Source organism: Dermochelys coriacea, chromosome 15, assembly GCF_009764565.3.
Source record: "Dermochelys coriacea isolate rDerCor1 chromosome 15, rDerCor1.pri.v4, whole genome shotgun sequence".
NCBI lineage: Eukaryota > Metazoa > Chordata > Testudines > Dermochelyidae > Dermochelys > Dermochelys coriacea.
Genome location: NC_050082.1, coordinates 12,182,039 through 12,195,151, shown reverse-complemented (window position 1 = coordinate 12,195,151; position 13,113 = coordinate 12,182,039). Strand labels below are relative to the sequence as shown.

Genomic DNA, 13,113 nt, shown 5'->3' with positions numbered 1-13,113 from the left:
ACATTAGGGGAAAAAATGTAACGTAGTGGACAGAACACTGGACTGGGACTCAGGAGTTGTGGGTGATATTATTGGCTCTCCCGTTGACCTACTAGGTGATCTTGGGCAAGTCACGTCACTGTTCCTATGTGTAAAATAGGGATAGTGATACTGAATTCCTCTGTTAAAGACCTTTGAGATCTATGGATGAAAAGTGCCATCTGAGAGACAGCAAGGTGCTGGTGGATACTGTGGGGGAAACCTCTGTTGTTGCTGAGATTCCTCACTGCCTTGTACCTTGTATAGCACAGAACTGCCTGCAGCAGATGTTGTGAGGCCTGAGAGGGGACATGGTGAACAAATAGCCAAAGATCAAGACAACAACAGAGGAATTCTGCAGGCATGTCGGAGGTAGAAACTTGCTGGAGAACCAGCACTGTGACTGCACCTTGTGGATGCTAAGGGAACAGCCAAAGTGGTCTCAGAGATAGCAGGTGAACTAATTTAGTTCTTTGCATCAATCTTCACCACAAACACCTACCCCAGATTACTCTTGCCAGGCAGGAGGGGTGGGGCCTGACCAGAGATGGAGAGATCAATAAAGAGTTGATGGAACAACCTGAGAAATGAGGGCCCAGTCCTACGATGAATCCCTAGTGGGCACAGCACTTGCTACTAAGAGTAGCCCACCACCTTCCATGCCCAGCTGCATGGGGCCCTGATTTAGAAAAGCACCTAAACATATGTTTGAATCCATCCCTACTCAGGAAAGCACTTAAGCACACACTTAACTTTAACCATATGTTGAAGTCCCACTGAAGTCAATGGCACCTTCACACTGCAATAGGACTTACGCAAGTCCTGAATGCTTTCATGAATCAGGGCCTCTGTTTGCAGGGTCAGCCTCTTAAGCTACCCTCAATCACCAAGATCAAACAGCACGCCTGTGAAAACACTGAAGGTACCAGCAAATGAAGTTGCTGAGTGATGAGTAAAACCAGCTGCTACCCTAGAGGACTAGAAGTTGATCAGTGTTGTAACTTTTTAAAATGCTTAAGGGATCTCCAGGAATTCTAGACCAGTGAACCCTACCTAAGTACTGAGAAAACTAAATGAGAAGATCATTAGACAGAGTTATAACCCTCGTCTGATCAGTGCAGTGTGATAGGGCTACGCCAGCATAGTAAATTGGTGGCTATCATTTATTAGCAAAACTGGATAAAATGTGTAGAACGGCTGGGTATAATACATAGAACTCTTTGATAAGGATTTTAATAAAGTGCCTCAGAAGGGGCTGTCAAGGACCCTTGGTAACCACAGACTGTGATATACAGACCTGTCCTGGACTAAAAACTGGTTAAAAGACAGGAAGTTAAATAGGAATAAATGACACGAGCTCAGCATGGGGAGTGCTTCGAAGCAGGTTGCCCTATGGCTCAGTGGGAGCTGTACTCTTCAATGTATCTATTAGTGCCCTGGGAGAGGGAATGTTAATGAAAGGGCTGAGCATACAAATTTAGATTATCAGACCCTGGAGAAGTTTGCAAAGAGCTCATGAAGAGCTTGAAAAAACTGGAAAACGGGGTAACATGATAGCAGAGGATACATGCAGGGTGATACCTGGTGGAAAACACCTTACCGATGCGTTTGGTTAGGAGCTTTTTTCACCCAGCACAAAAATCTCTCTCTATCAGTGTGTGAAGACATGCAGTAAGAAGCTGACACTGGAGGCACTCACTGTATGTGTCATCCGAATCCTGATAGCTCCTAATTCATTCCCTCTTATCCACAGCTTATAAATGAGATCGTGTCTAGAAAGGGGAAAAGGTATTTCTTTGGAAAGGATAAAGGGGACCGAGGAGAGAGTTAAGAATCAGAACTGACAAATCAATCAATAACTGCCTGAGTTCAGTGCTGAAAAATAATCCTATAACTGTCTGTGCTGCCTGTATAGGAAATGGCGTAACAGAGCCTGGGCTGGGCAACCTGTACTTGTGTTTAAAAAAAATCAAAGTGTTTTCCAGTCTAAGGCAGCTGCTTATAGCTGAGATTGCACTAGAAATGACAGCTAACCAGACAGAGCAATTCAAGATCAAACTGAGGTAGGTCACTTCATTTATTGTGATGGGCATCTGCTGCTGGCATGCTCAAACCACGTTAAGGTAATTTCACATCTGAAAAGCAAGGGCAAGATCAGTGACAGCAACAGCTCTTCCCTTTCCTACTTACAAAATCTGGCAGCAGCCTAGTATCCTAGCCACTCCAGCTACATGTGAAGTGTCAGGTAGCATGCCCACAGCACAACATACCCACCTCCTTCCCCTTCCCACTCATCCCTACAAACACACCTGGACACACACAAGCCTACCTGGAATTATGTCTGATTTTCCCACAGAGTCTGTGTGGCATTTCACAGATGTTTTCAACACATCACTTCACTGGCAGTTTGTCTGATGTGCTTCCCTGAAGAGAAAGGAGACTTCTTGAGAGCAACTTCCTTCTGTCTGTTCTCCTGAGGGTGAAATAGGCAGGCTTAAATAAGTTGCAATTCCTTGCCTGGAAAATAGATGGCATATGCCATGAGTTGTAGGAAATTTAAAGGTGAACTGTGATTTTTTTTTTGAAATGAGCTAATTAGTGTGTAAAGGTCCCAAAGGAGACAGGTTACATCAGGTGTTCTGCACCACTAGGCTCGATTCTCCATTGCCCTGCTTCTGGTGTGGTGCCTGTGGTATTATAAAACTGCTCAGATTGGGTAGCATTTTGCAAACCCTTTGCTCTGAGATAAATGACTCAACAAAGTGCAAGGCAACAGAGAAGCAGGCCCATAACCTAGGATTTCAGTTCCTGTCTCCTGAAATTAGATTGGCTGGTAGCCCCCACTGTCACACCCCAGAGGGGGTGGAGTAAAGCGAGTGACATTTAAAAATAATAATGATCATTCTTGTCATCACTCTTTTGTCCCTCTGACCTTTGCTCTTGGGGCATCGAGTGAAAAAATGCTTACAAAACTACGACAGTACTCCGCAGCTGTGCTGCCAGTTCTTGCCATTTGAAAGTCACTCTTGCAATATTTGGTGCTTTTCAAGTCTCAGCTCCAGGAGACATGAGGTTTTGGGAGAATCTCAACTTTCATTTCAAGTCAAGGAAATTTCCTTGCGGCTGCAGAGAAAAGCTTGAAAATGTGACCCCGGAAGGCTATGACACCAGCAGACCATAAATGGAGCCCAAAAGTTGTTATTCTTAAAAATCTCGGTATTTTAAGCCAGTCTCATGATTTCTGAGGGCCTGACTCATGACTTTTGAAGGCTTGGGGTTGGCAACACTGGAAAACTCCAAGACTTTTATTGCAGAACAACCAAAAAAAACCTTCTCTGAATTTTATCGGAACAGCTGGCCCAGCTCACAGCCAGGAACCCAGTCAACCTGCCTACCCCCCTCCCCAGGAGGGCACCTGGGGAGCTGGCCAGGTGGGGAACTGGCCAACGGACTCCCCAGGAATCCAGAGGTTCCTGGGACCCTTGGGTCTGCAGCAGCCCACCAAGTGAACTGGCAAGGTGCTGAGGAGCCAGGTCTTGCTTAGCAGGTGGTCCTGTAGCCTGGGAGCCTTGAGACCAAGGCAACACACTTGGTGGACTGCCCTGAATCTAAGGCCTGGTCTACACTACAAGGTTAGGATGAATTTAGCCGCAGTAGGTCGATTTTATAATAAATGCTTCTACATAACCAACTCCGTCCCACCGACCTAAAGGGCTCTTAAAATCGACTGCTGTTCTCTTCCCCGACAAGGGGAGTAGCACTAAAATCGACCTTCCTGGGTCGAATTTGGGGTAGTGTAAACGCAGCGAGAGTCATCCTGCTGAGGAGTTGTGAGCCTGGAGGCTTGGGAGCTGGAACTCCCAGTCAGCCCGCCAGTCTGGAGGCGAAGGAGCCAGGCAGGAGAATTAGCAGCAAACAGGCAGGTTTCCAAGCCAGCCTGGCCAGTTTCTTCAGAATTGTCCCATTCCTGCAGAACGTTCCATTTTGATGAGCCAGGCTTTGGTGATGGAAAAGCATCGCCTCCCAAACAGATCGAATTGCAACAGGTACCCCAAACACGGTCTGAAGCCAGCTGCGCAGGCTTTTGACCGCAAGTGTATATTTCAGAACTTTTAGTTGTATAAAGGAACTTGAGATTTAGCTTTTTAAAAATAAGCTATTACATTTGAGGCCTGGTCTAGTGGTCACACCCAGGAGCCAGGAACTTAACCCTGCCTCTAACATCAATGGCACATCAGTGCCTCAGTTTACCCATCCATAAAATGGGAAGAGAACTACTTACTGCCCTGCATCACTGGGCTGTGGTAATGTTTGTAAAGTGCTTTGAAAAGGGAAAGCTCTCATTACTAAGCATTACAGATACCTCTCAGGACATGCTAGCATCAGGGTAGTAGGGGGTTGATGGCTATATTGTACTAAAGAAGTTTTAGAGTTCACCTGTTTCTATCTAGGCTCTGTTCTGTTAACGTACTTGCTGAGATACCACAAACAGGAGGTGAGAAAGGAGGTCGGTGCTTCTACAGCAGTGTCTGCGGTAGCTGCTCTCTTTCCTCCCCGATTTTCTTTCTTCCAGAAATTCCTTTAAAGTTGTGGATGAAGATCCTTATGAATGAGCCTTTTGTGACTGATGCTACAAGGCAACCGTTGCCTAACGCACATAAGCCAGCTGCGTTGAGCACCGGAGGACAATGTCTTTTTTGTAAAATGCAGGGCGGGGGGGTACATTGGCCTCTGCAGTTACTACATTAGAAATTTCCTTTACTCCAAAGCTTAACATGGTGAATGTCAATGCCGAACGTTGTCAGTTCTGACAGTGCATTGGGAAGCAGGCTCAGTACATGGTGGCTCTCCAATCTGTGCAAGGATAGTGCTTGGATGGAGGAAATGACTAGTGTGAATGGCAGACACGGCACACATGTGTGCGAAAGGCTGTTATTCCACCAGAGCCCTGAACTGGAAAAGCAAGGACAATGCTTGACTGACAGGCCCAATTGAGCTAGGTATTCATAATTCAAGAGTGTTTGCTGGGAATGGCTCGGTCTGTCGAAGGGATTCACCCCAGCCAGGCAATGGAAGGCAAGTTCACACTCCAGCTAATGGCATTGCTCTTGCAAACCGAAAGGAGCCAGGGTTCTATACCTTCATGTCGCTGGGGTCTGTGAAAACCCACTTAGCAAATGCTTCGGGGTGTCCTGCACAGGAGTGAAAGTGTGTGAATGGTGGGAAAACAGCAGACAGCATGGGCCAAATTCAGTGCTAGGGTAAGCAGGCATAACCCTATTGGCTTCAGTGGCATTTACTCCTGGACTGAATTTGGCCTGGTGTCTCTAGTCTCCCCAGGAAGAGCCCAAGGTCCAGCACCTAGGAGCTGGCAGGTGCATGTAATGTAGAGGAGGAGGAGAGGGCTGACTAGGAGGGGTCAGGGAAGTTAAAGGGACCCAGTAGCTGAGAAAGTTGTACAGAAGTGAGCCTTTCAAACGCTGCTGGTTTCCAGGCTGCCAGCCACCAGTAAAGGTTAGGGCTCAGTTGGTCAAACAAGCACCTGTGCTTTCTCCCATGCTGCTCTGTATGCTTGCGGGCAGCTCCCAGTCAACATCAGCAAAGCTATCTCTTTATCCCCTTTTAAATCCCTCCCATTAGCTCTCCTTTGACAGGAGATCCAGGAACAGCCCGCTGTCCAACTCACTCTCCTTGGTTCCTTGTGCTCCAAAGCCTGCCTCTGGTCTGATACTGCAATTGCAAGTCCTTGGGGCAGGGACGGTCTTTTCGTTCTGGGTTTTTACAGTCCCAGCGCAAAGGGGGCTCCTGGGCTCTACCAACAACCGTGGTTCTGCAGAGGCAGTCACGCTGGGCTGGGGAGGAGCTGCACATACCCAGAGTGCTGTCTTTGAAAGGCAGAACGCCTCCGGAGGCACTAGGGGCAGCAGGCACCTGTCCAGCAGGTGTGATCAGCACTGCCCCAGCACAGCTCTGCCAAGGAGTGGGGTGGGCCATGACTCTGGCATCTCCTATCCAAAGATGCCCTGCTGGCAGAACTAACCAAGCTCCCCTTAGATTCCCCAGTGCCTGCAGACAAGCGATGGCTGTCTGCTGCATGGGATCCCTGGGCATTCTCCCCATGCACTGTTTCAGAGTAGCAGCCGTGTTAGTCTGTATTCGCAAAAAGAAAAGGAGTACTTGTGGCACCTTAGAGACTAACAAATTTATTAGAGCATAAGCTTTCGTGAGCTACAGCTCACTTCATCAGATGCATTTGGTGGAAAAAACAGAGGGGAGATTTATATACACACACAGAGAACATGAAACAATGGGTTTATCACTTCAGCAGGTGGGTATTGTAGTTGTAGGAATGCATGATAGAGATCTTGTAGGTGTTTGTCTCTGTCTGAGGGGTTGGAGCAAATTCGGTTATATCATAGAGCATGGCTGTAGACAATGGATCGAGTGGTATGATCTGGATGAAAGCTAGAGGCATGTAGGTAGGAATAGTGGTCAGTAGGTTTCCGATATAGGGTGGTGTTTATGTGACCATTGCTTATTAGCACCGTAGTGTCCAGGAAGTGGATCTCTTGTGTGGACTGGTCCAGGCTGAGATTGATGGTGGGATGGAAATTGTTGAAATCATGGTGGAATTCCTCAAGGGCTTCTTTTCCATGGGTCCAGATGATGAAGATGTCATCAATGTAGAGCAAGTAGAGTAGGGGAATTAGGAGACGAGAGCTGAGGAAGCGTTGTTTACAACTACAACTACAATACCCACCTGCTGAAGTGAAGAAACAGATTGACAGAGCCAGAAGAGTACCCAGAAGTCACCTACTACAGGACAGGCCCAACAAAGAAAATAACAGAACGCCACTAGCCATCACCTTCAGCCCCCAACTAAAACCTCTCCAACGCATCATCAAGGATCTACAACCTATCCTGAAGGACAACCCATCACTCTCACAGATCTTGGGAGACAGACCAGTCCTTGCTTACAGACAGCCCCCCAATCTGAAACAAATACTCACCAGCAACCACACACCACACAACAGAACCACTAACCCAGGAACCTATCCTTGCAACAAAGCCCGTTGCCAACTCTGTCCACATATCTATTCAGGGCATACCATCATAGGGCCTAATCACATCAGCCACACTATCAAAGGCTCATTCACCTGCGCATCTACCAATGTGATATATGCCATCATGTACCAGCTATGCCCCTCTGCCATGTACATTGGCCAAACTGGACAGTCTCTATGTAAAAGAATGAATGGACACAAATCAGACGTCAAGAATTATAACATTCAAAAACCAGTTGGAGAACACTTCAATCTCTCTGGTCACTCGATTACAGACCTAAGAGTGTCTATCCTTCAACAAAAAAGCTTCAAAAACAGACTCCAATGAGAGACTGCTGAATTGGAATTAATTTGCAAACTGGATACAATTAACTTAGGCTTGAATAGAGACTGGGAATGGATGAGTCATTACACAAAGTAAAACTACTTCCCCATGTTATTTCTCCCCCCACCCCACCCCACCCCCCACTGTTCCTCTGATATTCTTGTTAACTGCTGGAATTAGCCTACCTTGCTTGTCACCATGAAAGGTTTTCCTCCTTTCCCCCCCCTGCTGCTGGTGATGGCTTATCTTAAGTGATCACTCTCCTTACAGTGTGTATGATAAACCCATTGTTTCATGTTCTCTGTGTGTGTATATAAATCTCCCCTCTGTTTTTTCCACCAAATGCATCCGATGAAGTAAGCTGTAGCTCACGAAAGCTTATGCTCTAATAAATTTGTTAGTCTCTAAGGTGCCACAAGTATTCCTTTTCTTTTTCCCCATGCACTGTACCCCATGCTGGAGCAGCCATAATCTGGTTATATATGTGCTGAAAGGTGGGTCTGAGTGTGTGTGTGTGTGTGTGTGTGTGTGTGTGTGTGTGTATTAGCTTGTCACAGTTCAGGGCAGCTGCACCTGCATTCCTCTCTAAGGTCCACCAAGGGCACTCAGTCTTGGGCTTCCGGCTCCTGAGCCATCAGCTGTCTTGGGTGGAGACACGTGTCTCCCTTTCTCATGAGCATATTTCCAGGCTGCAGAGCCCCGCCTACAGTGCGAATGCCCCAGCAGGGCAGACTGCCTACATGGCCTGCATCTGCTCTTTGCTTTCTCGCCAGACACTAAAACAGAGTAATAGGCCAACAGTTCAGTTACCACCTAGCTCGTCCTAAGGCAACACATTTATTCTTCAAGTAAAAGCATTACAGAGAAAACAGATCACAACAATAGAAGAGCCTATGTGCATGCTAATTAGATTGCCGTTGATCACCCCAGCTCACCAAGGGCATTGGCAGGGGAAGAGTCCTTCAAACCCCACCAAGGAGTTTTTCCTTGGTTACAAATTGATAACCATCATGGCTCACAACAAGTACCCTCCGGGAATCGAGGAGTCACTCTTTTGTCCAGTGTGAGCCTTTTTGATCTGTCCTCACTTAACAGGTGATCAGCAGACAAAGGTCCCCACCTCAGGGTGACACTGCAATAGACTGAGGTCTTGCATAACCAGAGTGGGTCCATTTGCATATCTCTCCGCTTAGTGATTTTCTGGGAAAGCTACTTATCTTTAAAAGGTTTCAGAGTAGCAGCCGTGTTAGTCTGTATTCGCAAAAAGAAAAGCAGTACTTGTGGCACCTTAGAGACTAACAAATTTATTAGAGCATAAGCTTTCGTGAGCTACAGCTCACTTCATCGGATGCATTTGGTGGAAAAAAAAAACTTTAAAAATTCATACTTGTCTTGGCTCATTGTCCTTTGAGGCTCATACCACTTCCCATAAAAAAGAAAAGGAGTACTTGTGGCACCTTAGAGACTAACAAATTTATTTGAGCATAAATTTTCATGAGCTACAGCTCACTTCATTGGATGCATTCAGTGGAAAATACAGTGGGGAGATTTATATACACACACAGAGAACATGAAACAATGGGTTTTATCATACACACTGTAAGGAGAGTGATCACTTAAGATGAGTTATTATCAGCAGGAAGGAGGGGGGGAAGGAGGAAAACCTTTTGTAGTGCGAATACAGACTAACAGGGCTGCTACTCTGAAACCTGTTATTATGCAAACCACTTCCCATGGTTCACATTCCTTAGGTCTCCCCCGAGGGACATTCCATACAATCCCACAGGAACACACAAACATTTGCATTTTTAATAAACGAAGCCTTACAATACTTAAACTGAATTTAATTAGATTTGTCCAGGATAGCAGGAAATTGCCACATATGTCTCAGCCCCTTAGGTGTCTGGGCTTTGCAAAGGAGTCAATCCATTTCTCTCTCTCCTTTATTGTCCTCTGTCAGGCCCCACTTGTTCCAAACCAGAAACAACCACCCCACTGCTTCCTCCCTCTGCCTAATGGGAACTAGGAACCATCATAAAATTGCCTTCCAGGGGAACCATTTATTGTTCCTTTCTGATGGCTAAATAAGACACATGAAGTATCTTTTGTCCTGCTTATTTTTTCTCTTGGCAATATGAATCAGGAGTGTCAGCTTAGCTCTTCTGTGGCGTGGCTGGAGGACCTACTGCACTTCTCCGAGGACGTGTATTGTGAATGCTCACAGTTTAACGGAAGGGTTGGCGAAGACAATCCTTGCCGAAATGTTAACTAGTCATTGACGTTAACAGGTATTACCAGAAGACAGAGGGTATTAAACGATCTGATTCAGAAATCCCTTCCCTACTTAATTCTCTCTCTCGGTTCTGGTGTTGTCTCCTTTCCACTAATGTTGGATCATATTAAAGAAATTCTGTAATAAAATCACAAATGAGTTTGATTCCCCATAGTTTAAATTCCAGGGTATTACTAATTAAGAGGTCTCTTGGTTTTTGGTACTGTTTCTCTCCCTCTTTGTGTGAAACTTGCAAGCTGCTAATTGTGCTAATTGTGTGTACATTCTAAGACAGAGTCTGTTCTCAAAGCAATTCTTTGTAACAACAACTACTCACACAGAGAGAGACTCTGTAACAACAGAAACAGAACCCAGAGACTCCCCGCCCTTTTGTTGTATTCATTTCGCTTTGTTAACAATTGTGATTAAAATAGAGATAGAGGATGTATGTGGATGGATGCTTGGTGTGGATAATAACGGAATGACCAGGGAGGTGCCAGCCTAAGAATCCAGTGTCCATCAGCTGAAGAAGGCGTCAAGTGGAAATAACCAGAGGACCCCCCGGAGGGCAGACTGGAATCCACCCAACAGCCTCAAGAATGGGAGAACCAAAGAACAATGTAAGATCTGGCAGCATGGAGCTGTCAGGAATGTGCCATCTGCTGATTGATTCAGCAACAGCATGATGAAGCAATTCCTATAGACTGGCATAGAAAGAAATTCCTATAAAAATTAAGTCTAGAAAGTGAGAACTTTGGGGTCTGATTCTGCAAACCAACTTCCAGGAGCATCAGATGAGCATTTGACAAGGCCCTGCTCCCTCCTCATGTCCAGGCCACATGGCCAGTGGCTTGGCATGAGCAACTCTAAGGCTGGTAACTATGATAACAACCTTGCAGAACCCATGTGTGTGTGAGAATGAATGTGTGAATAAATATGAAATTGAATGGAATGTTATAGCTATAACTAACAGCTTACTGAAAAGGAGTACTTGTGGCACCTTAGAGACTAACAAATTTATTAGAGCATAAGCTTTCGTGAGCTACAGCTCACTTCATCGGATGCATTTGGTGGAAAAAACAGAGGAGAGATTTATATACACACACACAGAGAACATGAAACAATGGGTTTATCATACACACTGTAAGGAGAGTGATCACTTAAGATAAGCCATCACCAGCAGCAGGGGGGGGAAAGGAGGAAAACCTTTCATGGTGACAAGCAAGGTAGGCTAATTCCAGCAGTTAACAAGAATATCAGAGGAACAGTGGGGGGTGGGGTGGGGGGGGGAGGGAGAAATACCATGGGGAAATAGTTTTACTTTGTGTAATGACTCATCCATTCCCAGTCTCTATTCAAGCCTAAGTTAATTGTATCCAGTTTGCAAATTAATTCCAATTCAGCAGTCTCTCCTTGGAGTCTGTTTTTGAAGCTTTTTTGTTGAAGTATAGCCACTCTTAGGTCTGTGATCGAGTGACCAGAGAGATTGAAGTGTTCTCCAACTGGTTTTTGAATGTTATAATTCTTGACAGGTTTAAGAGTAGCAGCCGTGTTAGTCTGTATTCGCAAAAAGAAAAGGAGTACTTGTGGCACCTTAGAGACTAACAAATTTATTAGAGCATAAGCTTTCGTGAGCTACAGCTCACTTCATCGGATGCATTGCATGAAATGCATCCGATGAAGTGAGCTGTAGCTCACGAAAGCTTATGCTCTAATAAATTTGTTAGTCTCTAAGGTGCCACAAATAATTCTTGACGTCTGATTTGTGTCCATTCATTCTTTTGCGTAGAGACTGTCCAGTTTGGCCAATGTACATGGCAGAGGGGCATTGCTGGCACATGATGGCATATATCACATTGGTAGATGCGCAGGTGAACGAGCCTCTGATTGTGTGGCTGATGTGATTAGGCCCTATGATGGTATCCCCTGAATAGATATGTGGACAGAGTTGGCAACGGGCTTTGTTGCAAGGATAGGTTCCTGGGTTAGTGGTTCTGTTGTGTGGTGTGTGGTTGCTGGTGAGTATTTGCTTCAGATTGGGGGGCTGTCTGTAAGCAAGGACTGGTCTGTCTCCCAAGATCTGTGAGAGTGATGGGTCGTCCTTCAGGATAGGTTGTAGATCCTTGATGATGCGTTGGAGAGGTTTTAGTTGGGGGCTGAAGGTGATGGCTAGTGGCGTTCTGTTGTTTTCTTTGTTGGGCCTGTCCTGTAGTAGGTGACTTCTGGGTACTCTTCTGGCTCTGTCAATCTGTTTCTTCACTTCAGCAGGTGGGTATTGTAGTTGTAGGAATGCATGATAGAGATCTTGTAGGTGTTTGTCTCTGTCTGAGGGGTTGGAGCAAATGCGGTTATATCGTAGCGCTTGGCTGTAGACAATGGATCGAGTGGTATGATCTGGATGAAAGCTAGAGGCATGTAGGTAGGAATAGCGGTCAGTAGGTTTCCGATATAGGGTGGTGTTTATGTGACCATCGCTTATTAGCACCGTAGTGTCCAGGAAGTGGATCTCTTGTGTGGACTGGTCCAGGCTGAGGTTGATGGTGGGATGGAAATTGTTGAAATCATGGTGGAATTCCTCAAGAGCTTTTCCATGGGTCCAGATGATGAAGATGTCATCAATGTAGCGCAAGTAGAGTAGGGGCATTAGGGGACGAGAGCTGAGGAAGCGTTGTTCTAAGTCAGCCATAAAAATGTTGGCATACTGTGGGGCCATGCGGGTACCCATCGCAGTGCCGCTGATTTGAAGGTATACATTGTCAACAAATGTGAAATAGTTATGGGTCAGGACAAAGTCACAAAGTTCAGCCACCAGGTTAGCCGTGACAGTATCGGGGATACTGTTCCTGACGGCTTGTAGTCCATCTTTGTGTGGAATGTTGGTGTAGAGGGCTTCTACATCCATAGTGGCTAGGATGGTGTTTTTAGGAAGATCACCAATGGACTGTAGTTTCCTCAGGAAGTCAGTGGTGTCTCGAAGATAGCTGGGAGTGCTGGTAACGAAGGGCCTGAGGAGGGAGTCTACATAGCCAGACAATCCTGCTGTCAGGGTGCCAATGCCTGAGATGATGGGGCGTCCAGGATTTCCAGGTTTATGGATCTTGGGTAGCAGATAGAATACCCCAGGTCGGGGCTCCAGGGGTGTGTCTGCTTACTATGATTCTTTCTGTATTCACAATAAATGTGGCATTTTGCCTTTTCCCCTTTAATAAGATCCTGCTGGGTTTTATTTTATTGGTATAACACTAACATCCTAGAGCCTCGGCACAACTTAGCTTTCTAATGTGAAAAACAAGCAGGACAAGAAAAGTTGAGGCCATTTTTTTGCACCTTAAAGACGCAACAAAAGGGCTCCCACCCCACTTTTTTCACTACTTAGCAGATCACCTTTAATAGCTGCAGTTCCAGGAGTTCATCGAAACCTGGGGAGGGGGGGG

The 13,113-nt window shown here is 45.9% G+C and overlaps 1 protein-coding gene across 3 annotated transcripts in view; it reads right to left on the bottom strand.

The window, feature by feature from the left end:
• Positions 1 to 2,566, bottom strand: part of GGT1 (gamma-glutamyltransferase 1) — a 60,538-nt gene extending 57,972 nt beyond the window's left edge. For 2 of the 3 annotated variants that reach the window (XM_038372942.2, XM_038372941.2), the window contains exon 1: positions 2,348 to 2,566. The gene's annotated coding sequence lies outside the window, so the exon portion shown is untranslated. The remainder of the gene's footprint in view (positions 1 to 2,347) is intronic. The other variant, XM_043498269.1, reaches the window with a different exon arrangement.
• Between the last annotated feature and the right edge of the window lie 10,547 nt (positions 2,567 to 13,113).